At 44.9% G+C, this 19,113-nt stretch overlaps 1 protein-coding gene across 1 annotated transcript in view; it reads right to left on the bottom strand.

Annotated features, from left to right (window-relative positions):
- Positions 1-19,113, bottom strand: part of DNAI3 (dynein axonemal intermediate chain 3) — a 1,122,635-nt gene that overhangs the window by 635,829 nt on the left and 467,693 nt on the right. The window lies entirely within an intron of this gene.

Below are 19,113 nucleotides of genomic sequence, written 5' to 3'. Positions count from 1 at the left end.
AGCGATGCCGTGCCTCTATGAAGTCCGGGTCCACGTCAGCGCAAAGCTACAAAAAGAATTTCCGAAAGCTGCTGACTCAGGGGGATATTCACAAGGTGAGGAATCCACACGGCAGATGTATCTATCAGAATTCCGTTATACAGTATTGGTATATTTCATAGATTCACATGCTTGAATCCTCCCCATCGCTGAGGTGGGAGTCCCACAGTAATCTTTAAATAGCAGTAAATAACATTACCATAGGCAATCATGCACTGAGCAATAACTTCAGTAGCTAATCCATTTGATTTTGTAAAACATAACACAGCAAAAGAACCCAAACCAAACTTGAAATATAACCAATCAAACAATAGCACCCTTTAGAACACTCCCAAGAGAGGCAAGTCCCTCAGATTTTCTAGCACAAGTGAGACAAAAGTATCTGTAAATAAGGGAATCCTCTCAGGGGAGGAAGGTGGGTCGCATATGAATCTATGAACGAAACCAATACTGGATAACTGAAGTTACAGGTAAGTAACTTGTTTTCTTATCCAGTTTTGGATCTTTCATAGATTCTCTTGTTTGAATCAGAATAGCAGGCAGTTATAACAGAACAACTATTCAAATATGAGCCATAGAGGATGGTGGGCAACCATATAAAGCATATATGTCTATACCGAATTTATAAAATAAACATGCACAGCATAGGAATAATATGTCAACATTATGGAAATGAAACAAAGTAAATACCTCAAAATTAAGGCTGACCTTATTAAAAAAGGTGGGTAAGACTGCTTGTCCCACTGCTGCATCCATATGTTTAGCCAAATCCAAGCAGTAGTGATGCATAAATGTGTGCACACTTTTCCATGCTGCTGCGTGGCAGATTTTGTTCAACTGGACTCTAGCAAACAGAGCTGTAGAGGATGATACTGCTCTTGTGGAATGAGCTTTAGGCTTGATTGTGAGTGGCTTGCCCACTTTAGCATGGTAGAAATGGATGGCAGCTGCTTATTCAGCAAGCAATAGCTGCCTTGTCCATTGAAGCACCTGGGGGCATATTACCAACAACTAGCGATAATTTTTGTCTCTAACTTGTTTAGAGACAAAACTTATCGCCGCACATCGGCGATTTTTATCGCAGATAAACCTTGCTATTAACAAGGTTTATCGCAAATGCGATAAAAAACGGCCAAAATGCATGAATATCGCTGAAAAGTCAGCGATATTCATGCATTATCGAGCAAATGCTCTTAACCATGTTATCCACCTCCCATTGGATAACATGGCTAAGAACTGCTCAGGGCAGGTGTTAGCTTTTGGAGATATTCCCGCTTAGCGCGAATATCTCCAAAAGTTGGTAATAGGAGATAGCGATGTTAGCGACTGTTTTCAGTCTCTAACATCTTGGCACGCCCACTTTGCATCTCATTAGTGATAAATATCACTGACATGCAAAGTGGGGCCCAAGATGGTCGCTATCTCCTACTAGCTGTCGCTAACTGGTGTTAGCGACAGCTTGGTAATAGGGAGATAATTTTATCTCCGCTTTCTTGGCTTTTAAAGCCAAAAAAGCGGAGATAAACCCCCTTGATAATATGCCCCCTGGTCTTTGTAAACTATAAGAGACGAAAAGCTGATCAGACTTTCAAATTTACTTGGTACGTTGTAAATAAATCTTAAGACATCTCTTGATATATAGGGTATGAGGGCTCTTTCAGCAAGTGAAGTTGGGGTTGGACATTTTTGGGGGAGAATAACTGGTTCATTAAGATAGAAAGGAGAAGGCACCTTAGGAATAAATATTGGGTTAGTTCTAAGTAGGACATAGTCATTAGTGAAGCAAAGATAAGGTTCTTTTATTGTAAACGCTTGAATTTCACTGACGCTCCTGGCAGATGTACGGGCCAACAGTAATGCCACTTTCCAGGAAATTAATTTGAGCTCAGTCTTGTGTATAGGCTCAAAAGGTGATTTCATAAGCTGTACAAGGAGAATATTAAGGCTCCACTCAGGTGGAGCCGCTCGAATAGGAGGAGGAAAAAACATAAACAGCACTTTCATGAATTGTTTCACAACTTAAATTTAAAATAGAAATTGGCCATTGGAGGAACATTTGTAACTAGAAATGGCAGCAAGAATTACCTCATTAGACGTATACATGAGTCCCAATCTAGCCTGGTAGAGAAGATAGGGCAAGAATTTCTCAGGAGAGGAGTTGAACGGATGTATATTATTATGTTAGCACCATGCATAGAAGCGTTTCCACTTAAAACTGTAGGTCTTATTGGTAGACACAGCTCTTGATCTAGACAAAATGTCCTTACAATCCTGAGGTTGACGTTAATGGAAGGCGATAAGGTAGGCATTCTGAGAGTAGGAGGATCTCCGTGAACCGATGATGGTGAGGCCAGCATGGGGCATTGAGAATCAGAAGCTCTCTTTTAATTTTTTATTACAAGTATTGCTATTAGAGGGTATGAGGGAAAAGGGTATGCAAAGATCCCTGACCATCTTATCAAAAACACATTCCTCATGGCCCTCTCTCTGGTTCCCAGCTGGCGAAGAACCAGCATTTTTTATTCATTCTGGAAGCGAATAGATCCAAGTTGGGCTTGCCCCACTTCTGGAAGATGGAGTTGAGAATTGTCTTGATTAGCTTCCACTTGTGGCAGGTGTTGGATGTTCTGCTTGGAGTATCTGCTAGACTGTTGCTCACATCTGGAAGATGTTCCACCTTGATGGAGATGCAGTGCGAGAGAACCCATTTCCATATTTCTTGTGCTGCAAGAGATTGAATGTGGGATTGTGTACCTCCCTGTTTGTTGAGATAATGCATGCATGTGGTATTGTCTGTTCGTATGAGAACAGAACACTTTATGCTTGGAAGGAAAGCCTGTAAGGCTAAAAAATGCCCCCCAACTCCAGAAAGGTGATATGCATCTTGGCAAGCAATTTGGACCGCTTGCCTCTTATCTGAAGATCCTGAAGAAGGGCCCCCCAGCCCTCTAGGGAAGCGTCCTTGGTAAGGAGGACATCTGGTAGCAGAGGACGGAAAGTTAGCCCTGCCTAGAGATTCGTGGAGGATTGCCACCAAGGAAGGGCTTTTTTTGAATGGGTGGAGTTATCCAAACCAGGTAATTGAATGATCCGGTTACCTGGTGCCATTGCTTGTCTAGCTTCTCCTGGAAGGGTCTCATCTTGTGACATGCGTAATGCACCATCAGGGTCGTTAAAGACATCATGCTGAGTAGACATTTCACCAGGCATGCAGAAACAAACTCTATTTCAGCCAGATTGCTCACCAAGGAGATGAGATTGGCTTGTCTTTCTACAGACAAGAATGCCGTGTCTTGTATGGTATCCAGAGATGCTCTGAGAAAAGTGACTATTTGAGATGACACTAGAACAGATTTTTGATAATTAAGTGTTAGCCGCAGGCAGCAAATCATCCATTAGCAGATAGAAGTGGCCTCTGAGGCTTGCTGACGAGATGGTGCCTTTATAGCCAGTCGTCAAGATAAGGGAACCGTAGTAGACCTTGAAGCCTGAGATGAACAGGAACTGGGACCAGACACTTGGTGAATACTCTGGGGGCTGAGTGGAGGCCAAAAGGGAGGACTTTGAATTTGTGATGCTTGCGATGGACCGGACATGGAAATATGCATCTTGTAAATTGAGAGTTGTCATAAAATCCGTGTGATTGAGGACCTGGAGTATCTCCTAGACAGTGACCATGTGGAATGATTTTTTCTGTAAATACTTGTTGAGATTTCTGAGGTCCCGAATTTGTCTCCACTCTCCCGTCTTTTTCTGTATTACAAAAAAGTGAGAATAAAAACCCCTTCCCCTCTGAGAATAAGAAACTTTCTCTATGGCCCCTTTTTGTAGCATAATGAATGCTTCCTTCTTTAACAACTGGAGATGAGATGGAAGCCATCTCAGAGGTGGATGAGAAGGGGGAACTGTCCTAAACTCTAGAGTATGGCAATACTTTCCAATGTACCTGACCCATTTGTCCATTGTAATCTGACTCCATTGGTCCTAATGTAGAGAAATATGGGCCGATTGATTCGAGTTGTAGTTGTAATCTGACTCCATTGGTCCTAATGTAGAGAAATATGGGCCGATTGATTCGATTTGTAGCAGGGGACAGGGTGTTGTCACTGTTTCCCAGCATTGGTTCTAGATTGGGTAGACTGTTTTTTTTAGGCTGTTGCCTGGGCTATACAGCTGATGGTGGTGCCCAATATAACTGCTGCTGTTGATATCTATAAATGTAAGATTGATTAGATTGTGGATGGTATTTTTGGTAGTTTCCATGAAAGTAGTGGGATCCTGTCCTACACTCTCCACCCAAAGGTGTTTTCCTGTATTGAAGGGTCCCTAAAGACTTAGAAATATCAGTATCTGCTTTAATAGCCTGTAAGGCCTCATCTATGTGCTTTCCAAAAAGCACATCACCATCAAAAGGCATGTCCAAAATCTGTCTCTGCACCTCAGGGCAGAAAGTAATAACTTTTAGTCAACACTGACATTGGAGGACCGCCGCTCCAGCCAACAGTCTAAAAGCAAAAGAAGCCATATCCATAGATACATCAATAATCTCAGAGGTTGATCTTTCCGCCTTCAAGTAGAATTTTTCGTGCCTCTAGCTTTTATCAACTGGTAGTAATTCAAGATATGGAGCCACATCTGACCACATCTGGCAGTCATATCATCCTAAAATGGCTCGATAATTAGCAGCTCGTACCACTGTACCTGCAATGGTTGTAAACATCTTCTCAATATTGTCCAGGCACCGTCCATCTTTATCAGGAGGAGCAGTGATAGGCTTTGAAGGATTTTGTGATCTGCGTTGTGCAGCCTGCTCAATTACTGAATCCTGTCTTGGATGTCCCACTAAGCAAGCTGGTGCATCAGCATAAGTAGCCTTATATTTTTGATCAATTCTAGGAAGGGGCACTGGTACTTAAAATGGTGTTCTCATTATTTGCCTTCCTTCTTCCCTAATGTGTTCAATAATAATAAAAAATAAAAAAAACTGTCATACTGTTGGATAGGCATGGGCAGGTGGAAAATATTTGCTGCTCTCTCCATCAAGGCGTGGAAATCACCAATATCCTCAGGGGAGAATCTATTGTTTGAGGGCTTGGAGAAGAAGGCGTGAAAATTAAATAATCATCCCACTCGTCTATAAAGGGTGGAGAATTTTGAATTTCACCTTCCTCTACCTTGTTACCTGGAGGCACTGTATCTTGTTGTGCGGGCATAGTAACCTGTGATTCCAGAGGAGGCTTTACTAATGGTCGAAAATCTGTAGCAGGAGAGGGAGGAGTTATTTGAGCTGATCCTGCTGCCACAGGAAAACGACTATGATAGCCATGCAATATAGGTGTCAAATCTTGTACCAATGCAACAGGCAGCTGTTTCATTGGTACCTGGCATGGCATCACAAACTGTGATTTTTCCATGCAGTGGTGGTATTGAAGACCATCATATTCATGTTTGTCCTCTTCTTCCTGAAACTTTACATGGAGTTGGGAAGGACTTTGAGCTGCGCTAAACATTCTCTCATCATCAGATTCCTCTAAAAACTGACTGGGAGGCAAAGGAGAAATGTGAGAGAGATCCTGCTAAAAACCTCTCAACGACATTACCATCAAGGAGAACACAGATGAAAAGATAGGCGTTATTTGTAAGGTGGAAGGCCTATTTAGTCAAGGGTTAGGAGGCATTGTCGAAGCCTTCGCCGAAGGCGATGAATGTCCCATCGTCGATGATAGACGGTAGTCAATGACGGTGTTGTCATTATTGGTGCAGTTGACGGGGTTGTCATCATTGTCGAAGAAGTAGTTGTAATCGACAGTGGAGACACCGTTAAAGAGGTGGGCACCAACTATGGTTTGGTTAACATAGACAAAGTTATCGACGGGGTACTCTCAGTTGACAACGCATACATTGACGATGGAACGCAGACAATGACTAAAGGAGAATGGATTCCAACTGCGTTTTAAGCGCCGATGAGGTCTTCGTCAAGGATTACTTCAGAACCTCTTCTGAGTGGATTGTTTCAGGCTTGTCCCCTTTTTTTTAAATGATTTGTGCAGAGTCATGATGGGTCTTTTTAAACGCTTTTCTATGGCTCCCAGGCGACTCTAGAGCTTTATCCCTCTTTTTAGAATGCTCAGTGGACACCTGAATACGAATCTGCCTTCCTCATCAGCAAATCTTACAATCTTAGTCTTTATGAAGAGGGTACAAACAATAGATGAAACCCTTGTCGGGATCTTCTACATGCAGTCTTTTCTTGCCACATAATCCACAAGGCCGGAAGAATCCTTTCTTTGAAGAATAGGACATGTTGAAAAGGCAAAATATCCAAGATGTGAAAAAAACTGAGCAGAGCTCATGGAGACTCCCTGTCACAACGTCATGTGATAGAAAATCTGATGGACTTGACTCTCTTTGTAGTGTTCTAAAGGGTGCTGTCATCTGATTGAGTATATTTAAAGTTTGGCTCTTTTTACAAAATAATGTGGATGGGCTACTGCAGTGACTGCTTAGTACAGGACACCTATGGCAATACTGCTATTATAAGATTACCGTGGGACTCCCACCTTGACGGTGGGGATGATCCAAGCATGTGAATCTATGAAAGATCTAATATTGGATAAGGCATCCACCTCAGTGACTTTGCAGTGTCTGCATCCATTTTTATTGTCCATGAAGTATCGTCCATATGTTTGGCAAATAATGCCTCCCCATCATAAGTCATATCTAGTATCTTACGCTGGACTTTGGGTCTAAAGGAAGTAGCTTTTAGCTACACATGGCTGTGGAAGACAGCAACCCCTGCTATTTGCCGAAAACCTGTAAAAGCGATATTCTTTGCACAATCAGATACTTTCAAAGAGGTTCTTTCACCCTCCTGCAGAATCTATTCCCCTTCCATCTCTATATCCATAGGCAGTTAATCTATGAATGGAGTAATATCTGACCACATATGCCTGCTGCAGGCGAACAATGCTAAGGAATTGGCCGCTCTAACAGAAGTAGCTGCCAGTTACTGTAGTTGCAGAAGTTGCTGCCATATGCCCCACACTCGAAACATTGAGGTCAGAGGTATGGGGTTGTCCTAGAGGTAGGGTAAGTAGAGTTTGGCAGCTCAGTGCAGGTAGGAGGGGTATGATTATAGACCTTTTCTACACTCAAGGAAGAGGGTTTAACTGGTCTCCCAGCTTTGGCTCCTGTTTCACTACTTTGCACCCTGGGAAAAGTATTGGCAATTGGAATGGCCTGCTCAATACTGAGATTGGGATTTTGCATTAACCATTGTTGAGTATCTCATTATCGCTTGCTTGGTTGTTTCATGGGGCTTTCAACTAGCGGTCTGTCAATATAAAGAAGAGACTTCTGGCAGTAGCTCTACGGGGGCCTCATTCCTGAATAAAGTTCAGCCTAGTCTGTAAGTCTCTTCATCTCCTCTTAATTGTTCTAAGGTAGCATTCTTAATTTCATGATATAATGTGGTGCCAGCTAGATTAAGGGACTGATAAGCAGTTTAGGTGTCCCCAATTTAAAGAGACCTAAATAGTGACCCCCAACATTATGGGGACCATTTACCAGCATCTCTAGGTGGAAATTTGTGGAGGGAGAACTTGGACCTATGCAGAGTAAGCACTCACTTTATGACAAGGTGGTGATTAGCTTTATATGGTCATCTTATAGCTGTTAAAGCCAAGTACACTGGTATCTGTTGTAAGCTAGTGCCGTCTTGCTTAGCAGATCTAAGGTAAAGTTTTAAGGCCAATTCCAGTTTTTTTTACCTTCTAAGTGTTGGTGCACTATAAGTTTAATTTGGACTGTTATTTTAAGTACAGGAATCTCACTTCTGGTATCACGTTGTTGTGTGTGCTACAGTAATGACCACAGGAGAAAGGGAAAAGGTTAACAATAAGATTTTTATTTCTTTAACAAAAGTTCCCTTTAAACTAAAGTTTGCCTTGTTCATTTCCTATCCAGCATTATTGGGGTTCCTCTTTAAGAGTGGTAATATCTTTCTCATGTGTAATGATATATTATGATATTTGGAGAAAAACATTAAAAGTTTTCTGACACCTCAAAGGAGGTGGTAACCATTCGCAAATGTGAAAGGGTCCCCCAAGGGACACCTTCTCTTTTGTGAATGTGGAAATAAATACTTTTTAAGAGCAGGCAGTGGTCCCAGAGACCACTGCCTACTCTTACAAAAAGGAACGTAAAAGTTTCATTTTATTTTTTGAAATGCATCCTGCTTTCCATAAAGGAAAACAAGCTGATTAAAAAAAAAAAAGATTGTTTAATTAAAAAGCAATAACAGACATGGTGGTTTGCGGATTCCATCAGGCGACCACTATTGTGATGGCTGAAATTCCTAATGGGTCGCAAACTGCGACCTACCTCATTATTATTCATTAGGTAGGTCTATTTGCGACCCACTAGGAATCACTATTAAAGAGGTGTGCGCTTTTGTACATTAGGAAATTGCAATCCCTAAATTCTGAACATACGGTCCTATATTGGTTGTTGGAACATCATCAAATCTTTTTACGTAAAGCACCAGAGTGGATTTTCTTATTTTCTAAAGACTCTTGAAATATTCACAACGCACATAATGGATTTAAGCTAGTAGTAATGTTTTGGGAGGAAACTAAAAGGTGTTGGTTTAGGGAGGTATTTTATAATGAAAGAGCTAGTGTATGAGTGATGCATCAGATTTGTTCCTGAAAAATAGACTTGGAACCTAGTACAACAAAAATGTCTCCAAGGTGAGTGCCAGCGATCACCGAATCAGAGACAGAACATCTTACAAATAACAAGATGGAAATTAGCCTAAAGAACAAGTTACTTACCTTCGGTAACGCTTTTTCTGGTAGATACAATATCTGCCTGAGGATTCCTCACCTTGTGAATATCCCCCTTGCGTCAGCAACATTCGGAAATTCTTTTGTAGCCTCGCGCCGACGTGGACTCGGACGTCATAGAGACACGACATCGCTCGCGACTCCGCTGACGTCACCGACGCCTATAATAGGCCCACGCCGGCGTGATGACATCAGTTCCGCCCTTTTTTCCGTGCCATCGAGGCACACGGACGGACCAATAACAGTAGATATATACAAAGTATACACAGTACACAATAGTCAAGGCAAAACACACAGTGCAAAGCAAATGCAGGAAAGCAATTGAAACATTTCCTTGACATCAAAATAAATATACATTAAAGTATAATAACTCTAGCATAGAAGAGTGGACAACGGGGAGGTGGGTGGGTCAGTGAGGAATCCACAGGCAGATATTGTATCTACCAGAAAAAGCGTTACCGAAGGTAAGTAACTTGTTCTTCTGATAGATACATCTGCCGTGTGGATTCCTCACCTTGTGAATAGAGTCCCACAGCAGTCCCCACTCCCGGAGGAGGGAGTCCACTCTTCTAAACCAGAAAATCCTGAAGGACAGAGCGTGCAAAGTGACCGTCCCTCCTCACTTCGGAATCCAAGCAGTAATGCTTCGCGAAAGTGTGGAGGGAAGACCAAGTTGCCGCTCTAAAAATATCCTCAACAGGTACACCTCTAGCCAACGCTGAGGTCGAAGACTTAGCTCTTGTAGAATGAGCCCTTATACCCCCTGGTGGTTCCTTACCGGCCAAAGAGTAGCAGATCTTTATGCAGAGGACGATCCATCTTGACAGGGTTCTTTTATGGACCGCCTTTCCTTTCTTGCAACCAGCAAACCCAACGAAGAGCTGGTCCTCCAAACGAAAATCCTTGGATCTGTCCAAGTAAAAGGAAACCGCCCTCTTAGGGTCCAGACGGTGCAGTCTCTCTTCCTCCTTAGAAGGGTGAGGGGGAGGATAAAAGGAAGGTAGGGTAATGGACTGACCCAAATGGAAGGGAGTCACCACCTTAGGCAGAAAAGCAGCCCTGGTCCTGAGAACCATTCGATAAGCATGAATGGTCAGGAATGGGGGCTTAGAACTAAGAGCTTGAAGCTCACTTACCCTCCTTGCCGAGGTTATTGCAACGAGGAAGACTGTTTTAAAAGTAAGAAGCCTCATGGGACATTTGTGAAGAGGCTCAAAGGGAGCCATCAAAAAGGACAATACAAGATTTAAGTCCCACTGAGGAACAATAAAAGGTGAAGGAGGGAACTTATTTGTGAGGCCCTTCAAAAATCTTACAACCAAAGAAGATTTAAAAAGAGACGGCTGGTCAGGCAAGCAGAGAAATGCCGACAGCGCCGAAAGGTAGCCCTTCACAGTAGCAACAGCAAGCCCCTGTTGCGCCAGAGAAAGGGCAAACTGGAGAACATCAGACAAATGGGCTCTCACAGGGTCAATAGACTTCTCCCTACACCACTCGACAAATTTTGACCATCTATAAGAATAGATGGACTTAGTGGAGTCACGCCTGGCGGATAAGATGACATCCACAACGTCAGGCGGGAGGGAAAAGGAATTCAGGTTGCCCCGCTCAATCTCCAGGCATGAAGGTGTAATGTCTGGAGGTGTGGGTGTAGAACCTGCCCCTCCATCTGAGAGAGGAGGTCTGCCCTGAGAGGGAGACGGAGCGGCCGGTGAGAGGAGAGGTGGAGAAGATCTGCGTACCACACCCTTCTTGGCCAATCCGGGGCGACCAATATAACTTGGGCCCGGTCTTGGCGAATCTTCCTCAGAACCTGAGGAATCAAGGGTATGGGAGGAAATGCGTAAAGGAGTTGATTTCCCCAACTCAACTGAAACGCGTCCCCCAAGGCTCCTTTCATCGGATACTGGAGACTGCAGAATGACAGGCAGTGAGCATTCTCGAGAGTGGCGAACAGGTCCACCCGAGGAGTCCCCCACATCTGAAAGATGTTGTGAACCACCTCCGGGTGAAGCCTCCACTCGTGATCGGCAGAGAACTGCCGACTGAGACTGTCTGCACGTACGTTCAGAACTCCGGCCAGATGATTTGCCGTCAGACAAATCTGATGGTCCTGAACCCAGGACCAGAGGCGCAGAGCCTCTCTGCAGAGACACTGCGATCCCACTCCTCCCTGCTTGTTGATGTACCACATCGCGGTCGTGTTGTCCGTCAGGACTTGAACCGACTGCCCGCGAAGGGAAGGGAAGGGAGGAAGGCCTTGAGCGCTAAACGAATCGCCCGCAATTCTAGAAGGTTGATGTGAAGCAACCTTTCCTCTGGAGACCAAAGGCCCTTGACCTCCAGATCCCCCAGATGAGCACCCCACCCGAGAGTGGATGCATCCGTTATCACCGTGGCCACCGATGGAGGCAGCTGAAAAGGCTTTCCTTGAGACAGGTTGCCTTCCATGCCCCACCAAGACAGATCCGCCGCAGCTCCTCTGGAGATCCTCACAGACTCCCTGAGATCCCCGTTGTGCTGATACCACTGCCTGCAGAGGCACCACTGGAGTGCCCTCATGTGCCAGCGTGCATGGTTGACCAACAGAATGCAAGAAGCCATCAGACCGAGCAGGCGAAGGACCTTCAGGACTGGAACAACCGTTCCATCGTAAAATAAAGGGATCATTTCCTGTATGTCGCGAATCCTTTGAGGTGGAGGGAATGCACGACATACAGTTGTGTCCAGTACAGCACCAATGAACAGGTTGCGCTGGGAGGGCACCAGGTGAGATTTGGGTACATTTATCGAAAAACCCAACCTGTACAACAACTGGGTTGTCTCCTGCAGATGATGAAGCACAATCTCCGACGACTCTGCTTTGATCAGCCAGTCGTCCAGATACGGGAATACAGGAATCCCCGATCTTCTGAGATGCGCCGCCACCACTGCCATCACCTTGGTGAAGACTCGAGGTGCAGTAGTAAGTCCAAACGGAAGGACCTGCAAACTGATAGTGCTGCGATCCCACCATAAAACGGAGATACTTCTTGTGCGACTTCAGGATTGGGATATGAAAATACGCATCCTGCAAGTCGAGCGACACCATCCAGTCTTCTTCCAGCAGAGCTTGAAGAACCTGAGCAAGGGTGAGCATCTTGAATTTCTCCTGCTTCAGATAAAAATTCAAGATCCTGAGATCCAGGATTGGACGAAGTCTGCCATCCTTCTTGGGAATCGGGAAATACCAGGAGTAGCATCCCTGATCCCTTTCCCGCTCTGGGACCACCTCTATCGCACCTTTCCTCAATAGAGTTTGGACTTCCTCCTGAAGGAGTAACAGATGTTCTTCTGAGCAATACCCCTGGCAAGGAGGGTAATTGGGAGGGAATTCCCGAAAGGGAAGGGCATACCCATTTTCTACGAGATTGAGAACCCAAAGATCTGATGTAACCGATTCCCAATCTCGTAGAAAGTGGGTAAGCCGACCCCCCACTGGGCCTACATGATCCTGAATGGCGGATCTAGGGCTGCTTTTCTGTGGCTGGGGGGTTGGAGGAGGTGGAGGAGGAATAGGCTTGACGCCCTCGAGGACGTGCTCTCTGCTTTCCCCTGTATGACCTATACAAGGTATTCTGCTGCTGCTGCTGTTGTTGCTGCTGCTGACCTTGTCTATATGAACGAAAGGAAGAGCGGCCAAACCCTCTAAATTTCCTGGTCGTAGAACCTCTGATCTGAAGGCCAAGAGATCTAGCAGTTGCCCTGCTGTCCTTGAATCTCTCCAAGGCTGCATCTGCTTTCCTTCCAAAGAGCCCCTCACCATCGAAAGGCAAATCCAATAAAGCAGACTGCACATCAGCTGAAAAATCAGACGACTTCAACTAGGCTGAACGCCTCGTGGCAAACGCTGTGCCCATGATCCTTGCCACAGAATCCGTAGTATCAAGCCCGCTTTGGATGACTTGACGGGCAGCCGCTTGAGAGTCAGACAAGGCTTCCTCAAAGTCTTTTCTGCTATCCTCAGGAACCTTAGGGATTAATGAAAGCATAGAGTCCATAAGAGCATGAATATATCTTCCCATAAGGCAAGTGGCATTAGAAGATTTCAATGCCATACTAGCCGAAGAAAAAGTCTTTTTTGCAATTTGATCCTGTTTCTTGGCCTCTTTGTCGCCAGGCACCTGCGGAAAAGCCCCAACTGACTTTTTAGAACATGCGGCCTGAATCACCAAACTCTCAGGAGAAGGGTGTGATGACCAGAATGCAGGGTCCTCAGGAGCCACTCTATATCTCCTAGCCACACTTTTCGAAACTGCAGGAGCAGAAAAAGGCTTCTTCCATAATGGGATCCTTTAAGGCATCATTAAATGGTAGTAAAGGTTCCACTGCTGAGTTTGGAGAATGACGAACCTCAGTCAGTAAATTTGACTTAAATTCGACAGTAGGCAAAGTCAAACCCAAAAGTCCTGCTGCCTTCTTCATGACAACATGATATGGTTGAACATCCCTGGAGGGTGCATCAGGTCCTGAAGGCAAAGCCCATTCCGGGGAAAATTCGAGACCACTTGCCTCTGCCAGGTCATCAAAACAACCCCCATCCAGCTCACCTTCCTCCATGTCAGAAGAAGACTCATCAATCCTCTGTTCATCAAGCAGACGTTGAGCCTCTCTTCGAGACCTGAATTTAACTCGAAGTGCAGCCGAATCCAACGCCGAATCCGACAGCGCCGGAGCCGACTTCAGAATCGAATCCGAGGGCTTGGAAGGAGGTTCCATAGACTTGCTTGGAGCCGGTGACGTCGGAGCCGGAGTCGTCGACTTCGGCCGGGCCGGCGTCGATACCGGCGTCGACCCTGGTGGAGCTTGGTACTGCCACAGCGGAGTCGGGGCTGGCATATACGGCATGAAAGGTGCCGGAGCATATGAGTAAGGAACACCCAAATTAAAAGCCATAGGACCCATGGGACCCGAAGGCGCACCAGAGGGGTACCATGATCTTGAGAAAACACCATACATCGCGTTTAAAAACGCAGAAGGGTCCTGACCTGGAGTCGGGAATGGTGGATGCTCAGGATGACCTTGAGGCAGGTTTGAATCTGTTTCCACAACAGGATTCGAAGTCTCTCCCTCAACAGGAACTCCATCGGCGTCAACCGGAGCCGGAGATGGAGACGGAGCCGGAGTCGGATCCGGAACCGGAGTCGGAGAATGGACGACTGACTCCGAAGGCGAAGCCTCACCTTCTTGATCCGACACTTGTGGAGGAATCACTTTCGACTTCATCCTCCTGGGAGATTTCGATCTTGAACCAGACTTATCACCTGAATGATGACAGGATTCATGCCTCCTTTTCCTATGCTTCTTACGAGAACCGGAAGCGTGATCAGATGAAGACTTCGAGGCCGACGCCTGGACCTCGACTTCGATCTCCTCGAGTGCTTCGAAGATTTTCTAACCTTACTCGCCTTAAGCTTAGCCACAAGAAGCTTTGATTCTCTTTCTCGAAGAGCCTTCGGATTCATCTTCTGGCACGATGAACACCCATCAACGTCGTGATCCGAACTCAAACACCATATGCAGTCTTGGTGAGGGTCCGTAACGGACATCTTCTTCCCACATTCTCTACAAGGTTTAAACCCTGTTTTCTTTGTCGACATGACAACCGAGCAAAAAGGTCAGAGAATGGAGAATCGAGGAAACAAAGTATTAAAGATACTAGAAGCTACAGAGTAACCCGAAACCGTTAGCGTCGACGACGCGGAAAAAAGGGAACTGATGTCATCACGCCGGCGTGGGCCTATTATAGGCGTCGGTGACGTCAGCGGAGTCGCGAGCGATGTCGTGTCTCTATGACGTCCGAGTCCATGTCGGCGCGAGGCTACAAAAGAATTTCCGAATGTTGCTGACGCAAGGGGGATATTCACAAGGTGAGGAATCCACACGGAAGATGTATCTATCAGAAATATTTATTAGGCCATGACTTTCATCCACTTCCTGTCTTCTTTTTTTGTACCATAAAAGGAGCTAAGAACATGTATAAACCACGTAGCCGTTAATAGAATTACAACAACAACAAAAAACTGTACCCACTGCCACTCATGTCTACTCCTACAGCATTTCAATATTTTTACAAGGGGATATTCAAAGGTTATTTTTTTGTACAGTGAATCTGAATGATATTCTGATGTATTCAAACTAGAACACATACAACAGTTTCAGACAGTTTTACAGAGATTGAAGGATCATCATTGTTTTTCCAAAATGGATATGTGTCTTTAATACTACCAATGGGAAGTTTCTGGGTAACAGACATACTTCAGAAAGTTTTACGATGGAAGAGAAAGAAGTAGCAACACTTGCTGAATGGCACACTCTAAAAACGATACAGAATGACTTGGGTTTTGATGGCTTTTACAGAAGATTCGGACACCAGTGTTCTGAAAGTGTAAACTCAGCCCTACGCTGCTATGAAAAAAAGCTGCTTTTGTGTGAACCACAGAAGCTGGTCAAGCCTTTTGTTGTTTGAAAGGACATTTTTACAGTGCTCCAATTTTGCAACACCACAATGCTGATGACCCATTTATTGTTGAAATTAATGACTCATTGTGTCCAGGAGGGTGTTCTCAAAGAAATCCCAATATCGAACAGCTTCAACCAGTACCCTATTTTTTCTAAAAGTTTTTTCCCAGCAGAATTAACCATGCTATCACTGATAAAGAGCTTTTAGCTACTTAGATAACTTTTAAGGAGTAGAGCCATTATTTTTAAGGAGCAAAAGTAGACACAAAAGACGGAAACGTTTCAGGTCTGCAAGAACGTTTTACCTTTCAGACAACTTTGATGGATTGGACCGTGTTTTATTTCGATTAAGATATTCTGTCCTAAGTGAACGGCCATAAAGGTGAGACTACACTACAGTTCTTCTATAACCTTAATTATTGGTGAAGCATTTTTGACAAAAGTACGCACTGAAGCAGACTAGACCAAGAATCAGGATGACAGACATGAGAAAGATGGATTGGTGTACTAAAGGAAGACATGTATTTGTGATCAGGTGAATTAAGACAGCAGGCTACATGCCAGCATCATGGCAGGGTATCCTGAAATACTCAAACCTTAGTGCCAGTCAGGAGATATTTTTGATAGTCAAGTTTATTTGCTGATGTGAAAACAATGTGTTTAGATGTATTCCATCTGTGTTAACATAAAGAGTTCTCTTTTGAGACCTTCACCTGTTCCACCCGGACCTCTGCACACTGTCAAATAATTTTATAGTAGAGTTACTTGTACTGCAATTTTGGTGCACAATATATCATATACGGGCTTCTTCACGTGTAAAGCTGTCACCATGATTCTGATAACATGGGAGAAGTCAAGGTTATAAGGAAACCTTTCCAAGATTGTGGTTGGTTAGGACAACGTTACCAGTTTCCCACTCTAAAATGCAGCTTGAGGCTTTCTGTGATGCAAATCCTTGTTTCAATGATACATTAAGGAGACATTCACAAGATGCATTGCAACACATCATTTCACTACTTTTAGCATGTTCATCGCCCTTTAGCTTCTGTTAGTGTCTCTGTTTTGCTTGTTACAGCTAGCATATATCTGTGCCCATCAGGGAGGTCATTTATTGTTACTCTGTGTACTGACTTCATTGTTAGTTCTGTATGCTATCAATACCCTTTGCATGCATCTGCGGTGTTGCAAATGTTGGCACACACCACTGCCCACCACAATACTGCCCCATCCTCCTTCACTATATCTGTGCTTCACAAAGTGCCTCAGTCCTGCACACAATGCCCTTGCAAACATCAAACTAGCCTCACAAAGTGCCCCAGTCCTGCACACAATGCCCTTGCAAACATCAAACTAGCCCCCGCAAATATTCCAAGTCCCCAAGTTGTAAGGGTAGGCCAGACAACCGGGACCCCCGTAAGTGTTAGGGATGTGGTCAGGAAGGCCACGTTGCGACTGATCTCAAGTGCCCGAAGGCACCACCAGCACCCACTTGTGCACAGTCACCGGGGTTATTTAGTGTAGTGCTGGGGGAGGAGTTGGCTCCAAGTGAAGGTGGGGTGCTATCTGTGATGACCCATGTCTCATCAGGAGAAAGACAGTGAGATGGTACAGGAAACCTGCCTGTCGGATAATACTAAAAAGTACCTGCAGTGGGTGACCATCAATGGGAGTAGGGAGGAGGCTCTAAGAGACACTGAAGCCAGTGTGACATCTGTCAGGTGTCAATGGGTGTCTGAATAGCAGGTCATCCCCAATGTTCTGAAGTACAACTCTGAGTGTCTGTATAAGGTCGTTCAGGTTCCCTGTGAGTGGTGGGTTCTCAGGTTCCTTGGAGGTCGTTGTAAGTCGATCCATGCCTGTTGACTGTCTGCTTGGTAATGATCTGGAGAGCTCACCTTAGAGGGAGCTGGAGTGCCAGGCTCATTTAAAGATGTTGGGACTGCCTGAGTAGGCCTGTCTGACCACTCGGTCACTGGCAGCTAGGAGGATTGATCAAGAGGACCTAGAGCCTGAAAGAGTGGCCCAGGTGCCTACCAGAAAGAGGAAGGGCAGGGGGCATGTGAAACCAGCCCCTCAAGTTCCCACATCCAGGAGGAGGCAGAACCTGAGGGGAATGCCCTGGAATCTAAAGGGGAACAAGTGGCCAAACTGGGAGACCTTGCTGAGCTGACCCATTGGCAGCAGGAACGAGGTCCCTCCAGGGAGGAGTTCTGCAAGGCGCACATGGAATGCCATATTCTTGTTGGTTTGCAGCAGCAGGCTGCAGACCAGGCAGCCAGTCGTCTGTCCAGATCACATTTGATTAATTGGGAGAATGGTCCCATTTACAGTGAGCCTAAGTTTGTTGAGCCTGGGGCAGCCCATGTGCTGGTGGTACCTGCGTGCTACAAGTCCTGGGAGAAGTCAAGGTTATAAGGAAACCTTTCCAAGATTGTGGTTGGTTAGGACAACATTACCAGTTCCCCACTCTAAGATGCAGCTGAGGCTTTCTGTGATGTAAATCCTTGTTTCAATCATACATCAAGGAGACATTCACAAGATGCATTGCAACAAACTATATTTTACTACTTTTAGCATGTTCATCGCCCTTTTGCTTCTGATAGTGTCTCTGTTTTGCTCATTACAGCTGGCATATATTTGTGCCCATCAGGGAGGTCATTTGTTGTTACTCTGTGTACTGACTTCATTGTTAGTTCTGTATGCTATCAATACCCTTTGCATGCATCTGCGGTGTTGCAAATGTTGGCACACACCACTGCCTACCACAATACTGCCCCATCCTCCTTCACTATATCTGTGCCTCACAAAGTGCCCCAGTCCTGCACACCCTTGCAAACATCAAACTAGCCCCATTGCCCAGGTTCCTCCAAGATCTCTGCCGCTCATACAATGTCCTTATCATATACTCCGATCATACGCAGCACTAGCCCGGCACCCACTGCCCTTGCTCCACATTCAAAACTCTTAAACATACACTGGCCCATTCCAGTACACACAGTCTGTGCCACCACATAAGCTGAACCAAACTCTGCCTATTAGCCGCTTAAAACACCAGTACACACAAACACTCTCTGGCCTCTAAAATAATGCTTCCCACAGAGACAGACTGCTCATGGCCCACATACTGACCAAATCACATCCACAGGCCCATACACACCACCTTGACCCTGATCCTGTACCACAATAGCTTACCTTTCCCCACAAACTGACACTCTACGATAAACTGCCCTTGTCCTCCACACACTGCTTATCCAATGCAATACCACAGCCCAATTCATCTAGCCAGAAATCCATTCAACCATTCATGCACTCACTTCCCCGTTCATCAATCACCTTATGAACTCAAAATTCCAAACACGAGTTGCCATTTACCTAATCCATCTGTAATACAATTGGAATAATCTTAAATTCTTCACCAATCCACCCATCCACGCACACACACTCCACAATCATGAAGAAAAACTTTAATTTTTACTAAAGGCTGATTATTGGCTTTGTCAATGTTTGTTTTATACTTGCATGATCAACAGAGACAGGAAATTGGTTGAAGAGACCATTATGTAAGTGATTTTTCAAAATGTATTTGTATATTGTGGGAAAACAAGGGTTAAAACCATTGTCCAGTATCATTCCCAAATAATCGGAGTCAAGATCAAACTAGTCAAAATAATATCGATTGTCTCTTAATATTTAAGTGCTTTATGTTAAAGGTCACGAGTATAGTCCA

Source organism: Lissotriton vulgaris, chromosome 1_1 (assembly GCF_964263255.1).
Source record: "Lissotriton vulgaris chromosome 1_1, aLisVul1.2, whole genome shotgun sequence".
NCBI lineage: Eukaryota > Metazoa > Chordata > Amphibia > Caudata > Salamandridae > Lissotriton > Lissotriton vulgaris.
Note: the sequence above shows the minus strand (reverse complement) of the source record. Positions and strands in the feature narration are given on the sequence as shown.